This window comes from Numida meleagris, chromosome 1 (genome assembly GCF_002078875.1).
Source record: "Numida meleagris isolate 19003 breed g44 Domestic line chromosome 1, NumMel1.0, whole genome shotgun sequence".
Taxonomy (NCBI): domain Eukaryota; kingdom Metazoa; phylum Chordata; class Aves; order Galliformes; family Numididae; genus Numida; species Numida meleagris.
This window is the reverse complement of record NC_034409.1, coordinates 58,658,722-58,678,249: the sequence shown is the minus strand read 5'-3', so window position 1 is coordinate 58,678,249 and position 19,528 is coordinate 58,658,722. Positions and strand designations below refer to the sequence as shown.

The following is a 19,528-nucleotide window of genomic DNA, read 5'->3' as shown; positions in this document are numbered from 1 at the left end:
CGGTCCCCAGTCGTCCCCCTGCCCCAAAGTCCAGCCATTTCCGGGGCTCTGGAGGGCCAAAGTGCTTCCACGGGCTGCTGACCTGCCCCACCGGAGAGTTTCTCCCAAGGGCTCCTTCACTCTCCGTGGGGAGGCGGCCGCTCACCCGGGGTCCTGCAGAGCCACCAGGCGTGTAGGTCCTTTCCAGGCGCCTCGGGGTCATCCTTCCATCCCTTCTGTGGAGAATGAAGAAGGGACTCTCCCCACACTCCAGAAAAGCTCTTTTTATCCACCTTTTTTTCACGTGCTTAAAGTTCCTTTAGGCAATGTCTTTTTTCTTCAACTGGATCAGGAGGATGGGGAGAGGGGTATTTCTTGATGCAAATTCAGCCAGAGAAGTATGTCTCCCCACTTATGTGTCAACTAGTGTGTTTGCACTTCTTCCCTTTGCATAAGAGGAAAAAGTGAGGGGGAATAAAAAAGAGGGGCTGACCTTTGCTTGACAGTGAGTTTTAAGCTTTTTTTTTAAAAAAAGAGATTGTCAATGAGGAAGGTTAATAGGCGGGATTAGGAGTAGGCACTCTGTCTGCTTTTATGGTATTGCATTGCCTGCAATCTCAGCTCTGTCTAAATACATGCCAGCCTCAGTTACATAGTTTATGACACCAGCCATTTTCAATGACTCCTCTATAAACCGTGTTATGCTGCACAGAGTCTGCTCTCTCTCCTTTAGTCTCTTTTTGATTATAACTTTGGTTGAGCTTCTCCTTTGCAGGACCTCAGGATTGCAAAAGCAGCCCTGTTTGCTTTTGCATCCGGAGAGTGAGAAGACATACCATAGGTTTGCCAACTTGTCGAGCCTGCATCCTGCTGAGCTGCCCTCTCTGTGACAGCTCAAAGTGCTCAGTGATTTCTGCATTGTAGTCCACCAGGGAAAAGGGTTTAGTTCACGGGAAGGTGATCTGGGCTTGTCTCATTTCAGTTGTTTTGGAGGGAGAGTGAAATTATAGAAAGAAAAGGTCACAGTCTTCTATCCAAAACCAAGATCTTAGGAAATAACACAGACCCACTTGTAACTCTGAACTTGGCGAGAGCTTTGGGAGGTCTGAACCGCCCATGGTCAGGAGTGTCCTGAGGAGATGGAAGGGGTGGCAGTCGCGCTGTTCCATGTCACTGCCTCAGAAGGAGGCCAAGTTGCAGAAGGGGGCAAACCAACCACCGCTGAATAACTGCATCTGTGAATGAAAGTGTGTTTTGTTTTTTTGTTTGTTTTTGCCTGCATGCACCACTGTCATTCAGTTTTTTTCCACCTCTGAGCTGAGTGTCTGTGCTTGTTTCATGGCTCTCAGTTGCTCCACATGCTTGGACCTTTCACTCATCAGATCTCTAATTCAATAGTCTTGTGAGGTGATCTACTGTGAAATCCCCCACTGTTGTCAGTATAGTCCCAGATAATTACTCTGCCCCATTTTGCTTCTGTAACCCACTCACCTATTCACCCAAGCTTCCTCTGCTCCAGTAATATCATGACCTACATGCAAAAGAGTTATGTTCTGGTCCCGTTTCCATAGCAATGCAGCATGGGAAATGCACACAAACCAGTAATAATGAAGTAGATTCCCTTCCTCTGAAATAAAAACCTCTTTAAAAGTTGAGTGCAATTTGAAGGAAAGTAGGGATCTGCAGAGAGTTGGATTTCCAGTTCAAAGCCCAGATTTCTGCGCCCTCTAGTGCTAGAGGCAGGCAAAGGAGAGCATCCCCGGCCACGGGGGATGTGAAGCATGGTAAAAAATTACAGAGGATAGAGAAAAAGAAATGATACAAAATAAGGGCATTTCACACAGTGTCTATTTCCAGCCTTCTATTCCATCTTCAAAATCCCAAGCTGCAAAAAAAAGGCAGGTTGGGGTTCAGCCAACCCTGGTTCTTGTCATGCTCAGCCTAACATTGAAGGTTCCATGGAGAGAGTTAAACTACAGAGGATTTGATAGGAAGAAATTAGAGCCAGAAGCACTGATTCACATATTTTGGACTATTCTGAGTTTGATCTTCACAGCTTGCAGCAACTTGCAGCTAATGGTTGGAGATCTGAAGGCATGGAAAAGGATTACTGAATTGTGAAAGTGCTGCCCTGACCCTTGTATGGGCTCTTTGGATAGGTGGATGAGTGAGTAACAGTAATCAGTCTAAGAAAAGCTGAAGGGGCTTAAATCCTGCTCATATGAATGACAGGGATAACTTTTTCACAAATGCTTGTAGCCTTAAAAATGCTTACATTGGATGGTAGCATTTCAAGCCCTGTTAAATCTGAGCCTGGATTCCCTTCTCTAGGAACCAAGCTGCACAGAGGACTAAGCACAGAGAACTACCAAAAAAGCTGTCACTAAATGAGACAATTAGCACCCTCCACATCTATCTTCACCAGTTCCTATGTTTTGACAGTGTTCAGTTTTGCCAGGATCTCCATAGCATTTCCTGAGTTCAATCTGCCCAAGATAAGATGGGAGTTATCTACTTGCCTGTCCTTGTCCGACCAGCTGAACGCCAATCTCTTGTGCCTAGGAGGTTGCATTCCCATTCCATACTAAACAGAATGAGGATTGCTTACTCACTTATCTCACTGACTTTCTACATCTCCCTAAACAAACATGCAGAATTAAAAGATGAGGGCATCCCTGAAATTGTATTAAAAGGCTGCATCCTTCTCCCATGGCCCCAGAGCTTGTTTCCACTTAAATGCTTTTAGGCTGCTGAGCTGCTGATTTTTTTAACTTTAAAGCTATATCATTACCTGTATCTAACGCTGTCGAATCCCTGTGCAGAAAGATATGTATCAGCAGATGTTTCAAAGAGACATCTCCATATAACACAATTTTAAGTCCCAAGAGGATGGGACAGAGTGAAGGGAGTTTTATCTCATTTCTATCAAGCACTTCCTAAAGAATGCTTGTCATTGAAACTTAAATACACAGTGGGATTTCAGTAGTCCATGTGCTTCGTGTATTCATTTTTAAGAAAATGATAATGACAGAATGAAGCGTATCATCACTTCAGGCCAGCTAGTTAGCTGAGAGCCTTCTGCCTCTTTTCCTTTTGACAAGATGCTCCTTGGATCCTGGGCTTTCCAGCATCTTCTTTGACTCCCTTGTTTGGCTCCTTGGGCTAGATTCATGTTTGTACTCTTGCAAATCGAAGGTGACTGCTTTAGCTTTTATTACTTCTGTTTTACTCTAGTGCAATGGAGCTCAGGATTTAACTTTCATAGAAACATAGTAAGTGTTGTAATTAGAATATGCCAATGTTTTGACAGCTGTTCAGGGAATGGCTCTAAGTCGTCAGACTCTGCTGAAAGGAAAATACAGTGTGATAATGGACACTGGGAATAGGGTGAAGCACCTCTGAAAATATTGGCGATCTCTATATCTCTAATATAATCCACAACCCAGAGGGGTGAGAATTTATGTAAACCATCATCTACCAATGTTTTCCTCTCCCTTTTAAAAAGCAGTGGATAACTAATGTCTCTGGATCAGGATTCCTAGGTAGTGTGAACATAAAAAGCTATTTTGCTGTGATCTGCAAACTATGAAGATCAGAGTCTTCATTTTTAGAATCCATTCCAGCCTGGAAGAGAAAAACATAGCACAATTTGTCCATAAGAAATGAGTTTCTGTCGCAGTCAGCAGTTGCATTTTCATAGTTACCCGAGAAATTTTCTCTTAGCACTGCAACACTAAATAGGCTGAAGTCTATTTTATACTCATCTATCTCATATTTAGTCAATTAGAAACTATAGAGGTCATATATTGAAAATGATTCACAAATTTGTTCATGAATAATGGCTACAAGCTCATTCCACTACGATTTCTGAGGTCATTTTGTGCAAGCTGGTAACCAATGATTTATTCATGAAAATATTCATACATCTCAAAAGTTTCATGAACATTAGCATGAATAATTAATGGAAATTGTGTTATTTGTTATCATTACTCATTTTTGTTCTATTCAAAAAGGCATCAGTCATTCAGTTAAAGAGCATTAGAACATAAACATTGCAGTGTTGGATCAGGTAGGTGTTTTGTCTTGTCCAGTACTATGTCTCTATCAGTGCCCTTTACCATACGTTTCAGAGGAAGGTGCGGAAAATGCCATCCTAGATAAAGTTGCTGTCCTTAAGTTAAATGCTTTCTTAATACCTACCAATTTGTGGTTGCTTTCTGCTCAGAAACCACTTCCAAATGAAAACTGATACCCGCATTCCTCATCAAATGGAAATCTCTACTAGTTCTAGACAAACTGCAGATATTCTCGCCAGACAGATAAACAGCTAATACAGTTTTACCTCCCAGTAAACTTGCTACCTCAGTGATAGCATGCAGGAGTGAGTTCAGTAGGTTAATTACACACTTTCTCAGGAAAATCACACTCTAAATAAATTTTGATCTATTTAAATTAATTGTCCTTCAGTGTTATCATTATCTCTCCGCTATGCAAAGTGAAAATGCCAATAGGAGAACCCGGTTCATTGTTTAAGTGCCATTAATTTTCCCAACCATGAACCTTCTAGTTCTTTTCTTCTCTCACTTAGACAATTCCAAGCTTCCCAGTCACTTTCCATGTCTTAAAACTACAAATTCTTTCCAACTCCTCTTTTGGCAATGGATTAGCCAACGTGGGCACTATTTTCCAGATGAGGACTATACACTCACACAGTTTTCATATTGGCATTTTTAACGTCATTTGTTTTCATTTGTTGGCTTTTTGACTGCTGCTGCGATTAAACAGATTTTGTTAATGAGTTGTTCACAGTTTTGTCAAGATCCTTCCTTAAGTGATCAGAAAGTTTCCTAGTGTTTTATTCCACCCATATTTCTTCTGAATCAGCCAATGCTTATTTCCATTTGCTATCAGAAGGCACATGCTCACCCAGCTTAATTGGCGTACTCTGAAATGCTTCAGCCCTTACTTTTTCTAACTGCAACAATTTCAGTAAAGATTATATATTTGGTACAGAATCATGAACAGTCCAGCTACTATAATCTTTTGCAGTGAAAAATTATAATTCATATGTAATTTCTCCTTTCTCTCTCCTAGATTGTTTCTAAACAATTTTGTCAGTTGTTTCAATCAACTACTAATTTTGTAATGGCTTAATTCTTCAAAGAAATTTCTCAAATAATTTAAGAAGATATATATTCACACATATATGTATTTATTAGGTTATACTTCTTGGTCTGTTTGCTTGATATTTCAAAGAATGTACAGAAGATACAGCATTTTATTGGAAATAAACTGATATTTTCCTCTCCTGTAGGTAATTCCAGTTTTTATTAGTTTCAGTAAATATATCTGAAATTGAAATAAGACTTTTCATTGTGTAATACCTAAGATCTCTTGTCCTGAAGATAGGTATGCTAGTTGTTACACTTCAGTCCCTCTGTAGCATATCTTACTTCAATGACAGCTTGCGCATTTTTCCTATCAGCTCATCCACTCCATTTTCAAATGCCTTCCAAACCTTTACATATATAACCATGAGATCCTTGTGGCGTGCTGCTGTTTAGTTTATCAGTTTGTTCCCCTTTCAACATTTCACATTCTGACGGCTCACGTCCTTTCTTGTCTTGAAAAAAAAAATAGGTCCAGTGTGCACATTTGCACAGCATTGTTCATATGGAAGCTTATCCCAACAGATCATTCAGAAATTTTGTAATGTCTTTTTGACCATTATTTTTTCCCACTGCCTCCTGAATGTCCAATAGATCCCACTGGCTCCCTCCCAAACTCAGTGAATTTAAGATCCTTCAGAAATGTCCTGCAGTTTCCCCCCTCCACCAACTCTTGTCAATGCATCCTCTTCACTTACAGCTGACATTTTGTTCATTTTTCATTATAATTTCTCTCTCTCTTAGCCAGGGACTCTACTAGAGCTGAAGTAAAGCTTTTTGCTTGGCTCAAAAAACATCTTGGATCTAAACATTTCACAAAAACATTTTTTTCCCTCTCTTGTCTTTCAGTTTGCTTTCTGCATGACTTCCTCAAATCAGAAACTGGTTGTTAATATCTCTGTTGATTTGAATCTATTGATTTTACTTTTCCTTACTCTTCTTTTGTCTTTTTCTTTTCTATTTTGTTTTTGCCTTCAGTGCTCTTTTAAGCCATTCACTAATCATTATCAATTTTAATGTCATTCTTAATGTACTAATTAGTTTATTACTATTTTGTGGCATGACTGTATCATTTCTTCAGCTACTTAAGACTAAGCTGAGAATATTTACTATTATGTATTCCTGTTACTCTAGAAATCACCTATAGGGTTGTTTTTTTTTTCCTAATCTATTTGTAGCAATTGGCGTACCAAAGTACAAGTGAGTGAAGTCATGCATGATTACTACTTTATTGGACTTAGTTGCCCTTTTGGTTTTTGTCCATACACATCACAGACATTTCCTGGAGAAAGTGTGATAATTCCTTGTGCAGGCATCAGAATTTAATCAAAAAAGGATATTTCTGAATTTAATCAAAAAAGGAAATTTTAAGTATAGCACACTGGACTGAGACCAAGTACATCACCAACCATCTGCCTGAACTTTGACAAGTTCCTATGGTCTGACACAAAGCCTGCTTGAGTCAGAGATCAACTCTTACTTTGTGTAGGCTTTGTCTCAGCTTCCTGAAGTGGGGAAAATAGGTCTCACTGGTCTCATGACAGTGTTGTGAGGATTCATTTGCTGCAGTCAGGTATTGAGGTTAGGCTGTGGTACCGATAGATGAAAATTGGAGGAGACACACAGCATCCACATTCTTAGCGCTGAGGTATTAGAAAACTGATTACCCAAAAAGTTTCTTGTCAGAACAGAGGACGAAATAAAATGTTGAGAATCTCTACAATAAAAACATCCTGAAGACCCTAATTTCTCCAGATCTTGGTGAGAAGCAAAAGGAAAAAACAACTTACAAGTTCAATTTTATGGTTGTATTTGTGGGAGAGAATGGGAAGAGAGAGAGAGAGAGAAAAAAAGAGAGACTGAAGGATCTGGGCTAGGGGTTTTTGCTCAGTTTTGAGTGTTTTCAACATAGCTGGTGTTAGTAGGGGTAAAATTGATGAAGTAAAGCTAACAATGCAATTATCTCATTTGGATCACATAATACAACAGAGTTGATCACTAAAGTAATGTGGACCTGCTTGTTCTCCTTATACCCCTTAGCCCAACATGCATTTCTGACTTTGACACAGAACAAACGAACTGAGCAATGTATACGCATGGACAGAGAGGTTACTCTTTTCTCCTCCACCATTATTACTTAAGGTCCTTGAGAACTTTCATGACTGTGATAGATTAAGAGCAGTTCTACACACTTCAATTCATGCCTAGGCCATATTATGTATTAAAAAAGTTTGCCTCATACTCTCACTTTTCTATATTTCTAGCAGCATTCTGCCATAGTAGGCAATCCAATTTGCTCCATTTTATGTACAATATGGCATGACCGTGAATTAATAATGTGTGAATTCCACACATTAATTATGTGTGGAAGATGAGGTCTGGTGCTAGGAAACTCAGAGAGGGTCTTGGTTTGGAGTAAGCATATGGACAATATGACCCTGACTTAAGTATGGAACTGTTCAACATGAATGATGGGGGTGTTACCTGTCCATAAATTCAGGGCTGTCAACAATTAATTCAAACACCTCAGCAGAGACTTGGGAAAGTTTTTGTTACTAGATAAGGACATTGGAGCCTAAAAAGCAGAGACTGGGGAGCCACCTCGAGCACTGCGTTCAGTTTTGGGCACCTCGGTACAGAAAGGACATTGAGGTGCTGGAGCAGGTCCAACGAAAGGCAACAAGGCTTGTGAACGGCTTTGAGAATATGCCCTAGGAGGAGTGATTGAAGGTATTGGGGCTGTTTAGTCTGGGGAAGAGGAGGCTGAGGGGTGACCTTATTGCTCTCTTCAAATACCTGAAAGGTGATTGCAGTGAGAGCGGGGCTGGTCTCTTCTCACTGGTGACAGGTGACAGGACAAGGGGAAATGGCCTCAAGTTGCACCAGGGGAGGTTTAGGTTGGATATCAGGAAAAACTTCTTTACAGAAAGGGTTCTTAAGCACTGGAACAGGCTCCCCAGGGAGGTGGTTGAGTCACCATCCCTGAATATGTGTAAAAACTGTTTGGATGTGGTGCACAAGTACATGATTTAGCAGTGAGTTGTTAGAGTTAGGGTAGCATGGTCAAGTTGCAGTTGGACTTGATGATCTTGAAGGTCTTTTCCAACCTGAGAAATTCTATGATTCTGTGATTCTGTGACTAAACACTCCACCAGCTTTGAGCTGGTAAACCGTACCCTGTGAGGACTGATAATAGATACCATTACAAAGTGCCAGTTAAAAACTCAGTCAACAGTCATATTCTTTGCAAATAAGTTTTGGACCATATATGGGACCTGGCTTATTTAACACATGACCTTTTGCCTGGTTACAACCACCAAAGATCCCTCACCAGAACCCCAAATCAACACAGCACATGTGTATATGAAATCGTAATATCTACAGCAGTTCTAGGGATAGGCAGGCACTTCATCACTGGCAGGCTTTCAATCTCAGGTGTGCATGCTGGGAGGGAGAGATCCCCCACGCACCCATCACTGCAATAAAGTAATGTCAGCTTTCTAACCTGCCATTCATGTTGGCGAGTTTTATTCCCAAAATTTGGTGGCAAGGGAATATTAGATTTTAGGAGAGGGGGCTAGCAATGAGATACCTTCTCTGCTATTTGCTTTTCTGTGCATGAGACTAAGCTGAAAAGTGATCTCCTGATTTGTTGCTGGCATCTTTCACCCACACTAATTTCACTTTTCTAACAGTGAATTCTCAGCTGATGAAAGCTGTCAGAATATGAGTGACATGAAGAGAGACCATCACCAAACAAAGTGCTATATTTAACCTGGCAATGCCACAACTACTCGTATTTGACCTTGAGCCCTATCAGTGAAGATATGAACAGGGCATACGGATTCTAAAGTTTCTTCCTTTAACCAAACATTAAAGGCTCTTAAATATAAGGAAAAGCAGAGAACGAGGAGGGTAACACTAGTTACCCTTCTGCTTTTGACATTTATGATAGCCAGTACACTTAGCTGCCACTAGAAGGAAAGAACATATGAAGGGCTCACTGCTAAATTCTCATTAAAAATGTCTGTTTGATGTCTGCAAGCCATTTTCACAATCTTATCCACTGGGAGTAAATGTAGAGATCTTTACTGAAAGATTTTGACATCAGAAACAGTTCCCTGCAAGGAATATCTCAGTGTTGTTATTCATTTTGCAATGCAATTCAGTGAAGTGAAAAAAAAAAAAGCCCATATATATATACACAATTAGAAAGAAGCAGGAAAGCAAAAAGAACAAAGATGAAGAAAACCATTTGGCCTTTTTGACTGAAGCAAGCTTGTAACTTTCCCTCTTTCTTTAGCATGGGGACTCTATATTGCTTTCTTTGGAGCACAAGGAAATGCAAAATATCTGCCTTCTTTTGAATGGCAAATTTGACAATAAATAGTCCACATTATTTTCTTTATAGCCTCTTCTACAATTGTATTGGGGAGTGTGAATGACACATAACAAAAGAGAGGAGGAGCAATTTTGTTGTTACATCTCTTGGGCAATGGTGACAATGCTGAATTCCTAGCTTCACTGCAGATTGCTCATGTGGCCATGGACAAAACCAGCAACATCCTGTGCCCCAGATTCTCAGGTGGAAATTGTATAAAATAACATCTTAATTCTCCCATGCTTTGTCTGCCCTTCTTTTTGGTTTGGCAGCACTTATGTAACAGAATGCATTGAGGAACTTTACCCAAATCTGAGCATCCATTGAAAGAATTTAATGATATCTCCTCCTTCAAACATTTAGTTTCTTCTCATCACTTATAACAGTCATAAGATTATAACACAGATCTAGTATTTCTCTTCCGTGGATAGCAAGATCCTTTCCATTCACACCTGGGGGTCCTTGGTACAAGTAGCTACACGTGGAATACCTCTCTGCACCCTCCCTCCAGAGTGCATACATAAAAGATCACTTTAAAGTCTGAGAAGAATTCTGTCCATGGTACTGTCACAGGGGTACAGAGGAACTCGGTAAGATACACAGGAGGGTGATAAAGATGGTGAGAATTGCTAGCCTTCAAAGAGGAGATGTTCAGTAGGCTAGGACTCGTCACCCTAGAAATAATGTGACTAATGAGAAACACATGTAGGTCTAAGCATCTGTGAAAGAAATGGAGAAGATGAATAAAGGACTATTTAAGCTCTTTTACAGTACATGACCCAGAGCTCTCTGGTGGATATTAATAGGTATGAGTTTAAAAATCAGTGTGCTTGAGCTGTGGTGTTTTTTGTCCTATCTTATTTTACTGATTCCAAAAGTATAATTGAGTAAAAAAATAGTAAAACTGGACAGAATACTGAAAAAAAACCCACCTACATTATCAATAGCTTTGAGATGCAAATAAACCCACAGGATCACCAATTGTTTCAACGTAATAAAAGTATGCTGTAGTGGTTCCACTATATGCCTTTTCCTTTCACTTGTCCTTTGCTGCTGGCCACTTTTGAGAGAGGACAGCAAGAAAGATGGCTTAGTGACAGCTGCTCTTGCATTCAAAGAATCACTTCAAGTTTTCAGGGTAGATGTCTCCATCAGCCAGCGTTCTAATTGTTTTACTTGCGTTTCTCACTAGAAATTTATTGCCTTTCTTGGCTAGGTACTTATCAAAACAGACACAAGACACATTGAAGATTAGTTTAATTAACCCCTGGATCCCTAGAAATACCTCTTACAAATAAATTCAAAGACTTTTCTATTTGTCCATTGTAACATTTGGAGAATTTTAATATACATGCGGTTTCCAGGCAGATCTGAATGCTAGTTACAGAATGTGCTTTCCTACCCCACTGTCTGTAACTCTGATATAACAGACTGAGATCAATTTTTTGCAGACTCAATTCTTTCAGCTTAATGTCTCTGTGTTCCCTTTACACGCATTGCCTTTATAGGGGAACAGTGGGTTAGCAAAGGGAAAATGTGTTACAGCTCTGCTAATAATCTCTCTTCTCAACCACTTTTCTGTTTCCAGTAAGTAATCTGGAACAAACAGCATTCACACAGCAAAAATTATAAAGGAAGTGATAAGCATAGAGACTTTTGCATCCCTTTAAACATAATAGGAGAATGTCTCCTTCGGCAGTTGCATGCATTTAGTTTTTTCACTTCATTGGAGAAGAGGTAATGCTTCTCAAATGCTAAAAGAGAAATTATTTCTCCCTGTTATTTTTCACTTGAAAGATCCAAAATCAGCCTTCTCAAAACTCTACATTATTTTGTGTGCTGTATCAACATTTAGACAATAGTTTTTTAATGAGTGAGTCCAAAAAAAAAAAAAAAAAACCCACAAAGATCACAGAATAGAAAATTAAGGCTATGATGAAGGAGGAAATTCCTGAAGACGATCTCTCCTTTATTAATATCTTTTATATCTGAAAACAATGGGTTAGGGATTCATTGCAAAACTCTCTAGGTTAGAGTTTTGTAAATATGGTCATGATCCTGTGGGAATTAAAACATTGCTCTTTCACCTATATGGGATTGCTCCATACTGCAACTAAGTGCCAATTTAAAGGCATGAAATTAAAGGTGAGCTGAACAGATTTGAAATGGGCAGAGAAGCCAAGATTTCTGTTTATTAAGAAACCCACACAACAGCAGGGTTAAAATCAGATTTCCAAGCTCATAATAGCTTAGGCCCCCACATCTGTCACCGAACAACAGTAAAAATTATTTCTGTGTGCTTTACTAGCTTAAAAATCAAGCTGTTACTGTGTAGTTTTGGCTATAGCTTTAGAAATCCAAGTTTAGGTACAATATTTTTAACTTTAAGCCAAAATCTTTAACAAGCAAAACAAAATAAATCTCTTAAGAAAAGTGTGGGCTTGGTTCCATTCTGGAACTGAATTTATTTCCTTGCTGCCCACAAGACTATAAAATACTGTAGCTCTGCTTGGACTGTGCTTCAAAGCTGTTTTATATACATAGAGATGATTGAAAAACACTGAAGGCAAAGGAGAGCCGGGCCCACACCACACAAATTAGTAATGCATTTTATTCTGGAGGAAGATTTTGTGAGTTTCAGAAACTCGTGGGCAACTTTATAGGTAGAAAATATATAGCACTATGGCAGGCTCTTGTGAGTTGGAATTTTTGCTCTGGATTAATATTTCAGTGGCATTTTCTACATCATTCTGAAAAAAAAAAAAAAAACCAAGGGAAAGAAGCTAGGTGTGGGGATATACATCCTTCTTTTTCCAGGCCTGGGTGGGGAAAACAGTGTTACTAGCAATTTAACAATACTAAGCAACATTTCATGTCTGAAAGTTATCTATTTCCATAATCTATCACCCAATCTGATCTTTTTTATTTTTCCTGACCCATTTCAGTTTGGTGATTTCCTCAACATACTTGTCGATAAGTTTATAAATCTAATCAATAATGTAAACCAATGTAAAATGCAGGTGAGAGTATGAGAAATTCCCTCATAGTACAGCTAGTTTGCACAAGCGATGCTGAGATAGTTTTTTTTGCAGATTTATTTGTGGAGTCCATTGATGATGGCCTTCATTACCTCTAGCGTAAAAATTTGGATGAAAAGTAAATGGAGGAAAAAGAAAGGAAACAGAAGGGAAAAAGGAAGGGAGAGCTTACCTTCCTGTGGTGGCCAAGTTTCTCTGCAGATCAGCAAACAAGACCAGCTGAAGATGTATTGATTCTGTGCTAAGAATGATAGGAAAGCACATACCTACAGCACAACAACAAAAGAGAAACACATTTCCTGATTTTTTTTATATGTTTTAGATGCTGTGTTAAGTTTGACAGTGGGGGAGTACTAGATATTCCTGATTGCATGTTCAGTGATGGTAGATAGAACAACCACAAAAACTTATTCACCCCTTTCCCTCACAGGAAAAGGTGGCTGTTGTTGGGATTGCTTACTAACCCTATGACAATGTTGTTAACACAGGAATGAAAACAAAGAGGAAAACACATAAATATTCCCCTGTGTTTGTTGCTATAGTTGTTGGTTTCTTTTTGTTAAATTATTGTATGTTTATTTCACAACAAGAGCTCAGTACCAATGTTCAATGTATTGCATCTTACTGCTTCAGAAACCAAGAAAAAACTAAAAGCGCAACATCCAGAAAGGAAGATATTTTTGTATCTGATCACACAGACAGAAAACAGATAATAATAAAATCAAGATGAATCATTTTTATTATTTTGAAGGTCCATTGGGACTTCTGTGATAGGAATTGCACCAATTTATTCATTTTTGTTGCATTTGCAAGCATTTTATCCCTTCAGCCCACTGCACTCTGCCACTAAGCTAGTTCCTGCAGTGCAACATTAAGAAATAATTACTACTCTTTACTATGTAATGATTAGTTATTGCACAGGCCACATAGAAGACTTCTGCAGTCGTCATGCCAACTCTCCTGCATTCTGGTTTAACTCAATCTACTCTGCTGCAATGATCAGCCATAGGCACGTGTAGGGCAGACATTCAGAATGTGCACATTCCACTCTAATTTCACTACATTATGGATACTAAAAAAGTACATAGCTTCATCTTGTGCATGCAAGCAAAAGCAATTCAAAGACTGTTATCTTTTGCTCAACCCAAACTTCCCTGCCATGATCTGAGAGGATTAACATGCATACTGAGTGCAGATCTCCTGTTGTTCTGCAGTGAACCCCTCTGGGTGCTTAAAGTGCAGCCTCAGGAGTCTAATCCTGTCCTTGTCAGCCAGCAACACATTTCCTCTCATAGCAGGGCCAGGCAAGCTGGGTCTTGATGGGTGTTCAGGAGAGATACATGAAAGGAGGGATAAGAGAAGTGTTAAAACAAGACAGCTTCTCATCAGGAACCCATCTGCACTCGGTTGTGCCAGTATGATCATAGAATCATAGAATCCTTAGAGTTGTAAGGGACCTTTAGAGATCACCTAGTCCAACTCCCCTGCAATGAACAGAGACACCACAGCTAGATCAGGGTGCTCAGAGCCTGGTCCATTCTGGCCTTGAAAGTCTCCAGGGACAAGGCATCAACCACATCTCTGGGCAACCTGTTCCTGTGCCTCACCACCCTCGCTGTAAAAGACTTTTTCCCTATATCTAATCTAAATCCACCCTTTTTAAGCTTGAAACCATTTCCCCCTGTTCTATCACAATAGACCCTGCTAAAGAGCCTGTTCCCTTCTTTCCTGTAGCTCCCCTTTAGATACTGAAATGTCACTATCAGGTCACCTCACAGACTTCTTATCTCCAGGCTGAACAGCCCCAGCTCTCTCAGCCTGTCCTCATATGGGAGGTGTTCCATTCCTTGGATTATTTTTGAGGCCCTCCTCTGGACACACTCCAACAGGTCTATGTCTCTTCTGTACTGAAGACTCCACATCTGGATGCAGTACTCCAGGTGAGGACTCACCAGTGCAAAGTAGAGGGGCAGGATCACCTCCCTTGCTCTGCTGGCCATGCTTCTTTTGATGCAGACCAGGATACAGTTGGCATTCTGGGCTGCAAGGGCACACTGCTGGCACATGTCAAGCTTGCCACTCACCAGTACCCCCAGGTCTTTTTCACCAGGGCTGTGCTCAATTTTTTCATCCTCCAGTTTGTGCTGGTAGTGGATGCTGCCTCAACACAGGTGCAAGACCTTGCACTTGGATTTGTTGAACCTCATGACGTTCATGTGGGCCCACTGCTCAAGCCTGTCCAAAGTTTCTCTCCAGTGCTGTTGCTGACATGGTCCCAGCCTGACTGCCAGTCCTTTGTTGGGTAGAACTGCTTAGCTAGACAGTGAGAACACCTCTGATTTCGCTTTAAGGTGGAGGGGAAAGGAAGAAGTGAGAGCTTGTGCTCCAAGGTGAATTGCACAGTGAGGAAAACCAGAGCAGGCCTTTACTTAAATGAGCACTTTCTAAGAAAATTTACAAAATAATGACATAGTTGTTTATGTTCTTATAGGAAATGATGTATATGCTATCCCAGTTTTAGTTTCAGTCCTCAAGTCCTACATGATGGAGGGTGCAAGTCCAGACCTTCTATAATTAACTCAGCTCATGAATATCAGGCATCTGATATAATACTATTATGGTTTAACCCCAACAAGCAGCTAGGGACCTCACAGTCACATGCTCATTCTCTCCAGGTGGGATAGGGAAAAGAATCAGAAATGCAAAAGTGGGAGAATACTTGTGTTGAGATAGTCAGTTTACTGGTAAATGAAAAGCTCTGCATGCAAACAAATCATAACAAGGGATTCATTTGCTGCTTTCCACTGTCAGGCAGATGCCCATTCACTTCCAGGAAAGCAAGGCCCATTGCACTTAGAGGTATTCTTGGCAACACAAACACTATCACATCGAATGCCCTCCCTTCCTCCTTCTTTACACAAGTTTTTATTTTTATCTTTTTCCTTGGCTCTACGTAAGCACTGCCCTGCAATAGCTAAATTATTTGTATGTTATCACCTGTATTTTCATAAAAAAATCCAAAGCACAGCATCACATGAGCCCCTATAAGAAGCATTAACTCTATCCCAGCCAAAACCATGACAAATAACTATATGTAATATATATATACTTTTTTTTTTCTTTTGGTACTTATTGTTGCAATTACTACCTACAGCCCTATAAGGAGAAAAGAAAAAAAGTCTCTAAAAAGCCTCACATTTTCCACATCAGAGAAGATCACGTCATGCAAATGATCATACTATTATTCATATATAATTCATTATGGTGTCTGACACACAGTGAGGAATGAAGGGCTTAAATGGAGAAATAGTCTGAAAATCAAATCACTTTTCTAAGAATTTCTTCAAAGAACATATTTTACCAATGTTGTTCCACGTTTTCATTTTTATTTTAAATAATCTAACACTTCTGTAATTAATATCTAACTGAAGAGAGCAGTATTTTTTTTCTGAAAATAAGTAAACTCATGTGAGACAGTGAGAAAAGGACAGGGAGAAGAGAGAAGGAAGTTTGTATCTTAAGATATCTTTCTTGTATTTCAATCTTTTTTTAAATTTTCATCTCCATTCAGAATGAACCTGAAAACAGAGTATTCTTCATTCAGGTTCTTTCTTTCTTTCTTACTGCTCTCTCTTCCATGCACCTTGTCCTTTCAGCATGAACTTCTCATCATTCTTTGAAAAGAGACAACCCAGAGAAATGGCACCATCTGTTGTTTAAATCTTTGAGTCAATGGCTTACGAGATTACCTGAAAATCCAAGTCACATTCAGAGGTGCTGTTTTGCTCCCCACCAGCCATTCTGGGGGCTGTGTCCCCACATCACTCACCTCTGCTGCTGTAAGTGCACCCTGCATGGCCCAGTTGCCTGAGCCAGGCAGAGCTGGGGAAATGCTGGTGATGCTGTGGGACGCGCACCAAGATCTGCTGCCAGCAGCCCTGCAGCACAACCCAACTAAGTCCTCATTCAGTGGTCCAAGTCTTGCAAATATGATCGACTGGAGTCCAGGCACAAGTCCACTCTCAACGCTGCTGGTGCCCAAATTTATACAGTGAAGAATAATGAGATCACAGTCATCTCTCACAGATGTCACAACCCCTTTGCCAGTGGCTTCCATCACCCTCCAACATGTAGTGACTTTCCTTTGTAATGGTGATGTATTTGGGAAAATAAAAATTGCACGTTTACTATCTCTACAATATTCTGTATTCTGTGAACTGTTTACACTTTCTGAAACTTAGAGAGACACTTTTTTGATTGTTCAGGTTTGGATGCATTACAGATTGGTGACAACCTCTATATCAGGCTTGCTTTTTATACCAAGTGCTCACAATGGATTGTTGTGAGCACAGCACAAGCTTTCGTACACAACCTTACTCCAGTTGATCTGCTTTAGCAGGATGTTGGACTAGACGATCTCCAGAGGTCCCTTCCAACCACTATATTTCTGTGATTCTTTGGATCTGTGGTGAAGAAATTTGTTTGCAAGTAACTAATTTGATCAAGTTTGCTATGATGGAATGTATGTCAAAATAAATGTTTTTTAAGGGGACATAATTGGTAGGCTTCTATGTGCAAAAATGGCAGTAAAGGATTGATTCCCATTAACCTGAAAGGTGGATGCATTTTTTTAACTTCAAAACAGCTATGTGAAGACAAGCTTTTCTGAGAACAGCCGTTCTGTCAGTCCTGAGTGATAGCTGGACACTGCTCCCATCAAATAGCTCATGGTCTCTTTTCAGATCACTGAAAAAAAAAGAAAAAAAGTATAAAACAATGCTGAACAATCTGTTAATTGTGAATAATTAGTCCAATGCATATTTTTCCCCTGTGTTTTGAATTGTCCATCTGCAAGTGTGCTAAACTTAGCAGTCTGATTAATAGATTGAATGATCATGTCAAGGTCAAGAGATTCTGTTAAGTATTTTGTGTTCAGCATTGAGAATTTAGTATTTTTTGCATGTGTTTACTTAACTCATGTGACATATCTTCCCACCTTTAATTTAATGATCAGGTACTTATAAGCAAAAGCCAAAGGTGCTCTAGATAATGGGACAGGCTGATAAGCTGGCCAGAAACTGGTCCCTTTTGCACTAGAAAAGGCATAACTGTGGCACAGTTGAGAGAACAGACATCAGACCAGAAAGTTCTTGGAGAAAGGAAAAAAGTAGAGTAATGGGCTCTTCAGCAGAGATTGTATTTATTGCCCCTTTTCCTAAATCAGATAATTACTACAAACCTCTGATGGTTCACTCCATATCTCAGCTTCTTCTTGATGATGTCTTGGAGCAGGATCTTTGGTTCAATTATCACTGTACATAATGTTGGTATGTTACAAAAGTTCAAGGCTAGAGAAGGTGCTATTTCACATCATGCACTTCTTTTTTTTAAAGAATAAATCAATTAAGGCAAGTGCAGGTCTAGGTTGTGGCTGTCTCTTGTGCAATAGTGGACAGTACTAGAAACTATTTTTGGAGATATTTTCACTGCTTACACCAGGACTGCCATCACATCAGATAGAAGCTGCTCCATGCTGACAGCAGGTTCAACCTTCTCCAGAAGTCCAACCCCATGTGCAATTCTAAGGCAATATGCCTGATCCCCAAACAGGCCTTGCTTCCCTAGGATTTTAGTTTCTGCCTCATGATTCCCTTCATGTAAGCATCTGTCTGCTCCATCACTCTGTTTCTTGAATGCTTTGGACCTGCAATGCGAGCAAAAGGGACTACAGTCTCATGGCATTTCTGCTGTTTTAGCATCACCTTTTACATGCACCTGCTGTCTCTTTGGCTCACTGGGGGCCAGATGCTACTGTTCTTTTATTCACATTGAATAGTACATATTATTGAAGAAATGTCCAGAAACATTTGCCAAATCAATTGCTATGTCCTGTGAGTGCAGGTCCTCAGATCTGGTACAAAACACTGACAGAATGAAGCAGAATCCAGTCCGAGCAAAGACTGATCAATCTTTTGTGATCTATCCAATCCATGTTTTTTAACACTTCTTCTCACAAACATAACATTTTTTCACATATGCTGAAAATACACGGCAGTACATTTGAAAGTGCTTGCAGGGAATATTTTACTCAGTGACTTTCCTGTTGTCAGGTGGAAGGTTATGGGCAGTTACTGAACTAAGTAACATTACACCTTTTTAAGAAGTGTTGGTCAGCCACATGGAAATAAGTATCACCTCCAGGTATACTAATTGTTACGCACTCTGTGATTAAAATTGCTGCTAGTATCTGTATTATGTGCCTGGCTTTATGCTAATTACCAAATCAGAGGTCACAGAGTTATCCTTCCACTTAAGATAAGACAGCTGATTAATGGGAAAAGTTCATGATTTTCCCTTGAAGTACGATATATAAATAATTATCGTATGTCAGCATGTATAATTACTACACTCATGGATAAAGGCATCAATGATCTCTGCCTTCTTGGAGATATGTGTTTTAAAAATGCCTCAGACTTACAAGCAAATGACCAAAAGGAGCATGGGAGGCACACGGAACACTACTGACCTGTAAACTGACAGAGGAGTGTCTCAGCTACCACAGTTAGGGAAATTCTAATTGAAGCAACATTTTAAATTGTCTATTCTTTATTTGGTGCACTTTGTTTGCAAAGCAGATATTATCAAAATTTATTTCTCTGTACCATAGAACATAAGGAAGAAAAAAATGCCTACTGTCCGGTCTCATGTTTATGCCGTATGGATCAGAGCCCAGATGTCCCAGCTCTAAATTCAGCACCATACTCTCTATACTGGACCATAGTTTTCCATGAAGATTTAATAATTAATAATGATTATTATTGGTAATAATAACAATTTATTAGTAATAATAGTAGTTGATGTCAGTCAGGACTGAAAGAGAAATATTATGTAGAATTGCAGTGCTACACAAGCTAAACTGTTACCTATTAGAACTGTTTAATCTCTGATATTATTCTTGTTAC

General features: G+C 39.7%; 1 protein-coding gene across 1 annotated transcript in view; it reads left to right on the top strand.

The window, feature by feature from the left end:
• CHRM2 (cholinergic receptor muscarinic 2) overlaps nt 1–19,528 on the top strand; it is a 108,963-nt gene that overhangs the window by 1,495 nt on the left and 87,940 nt on the right. The gene's annotated exons all lie outside the window — the stretch shown is intronic.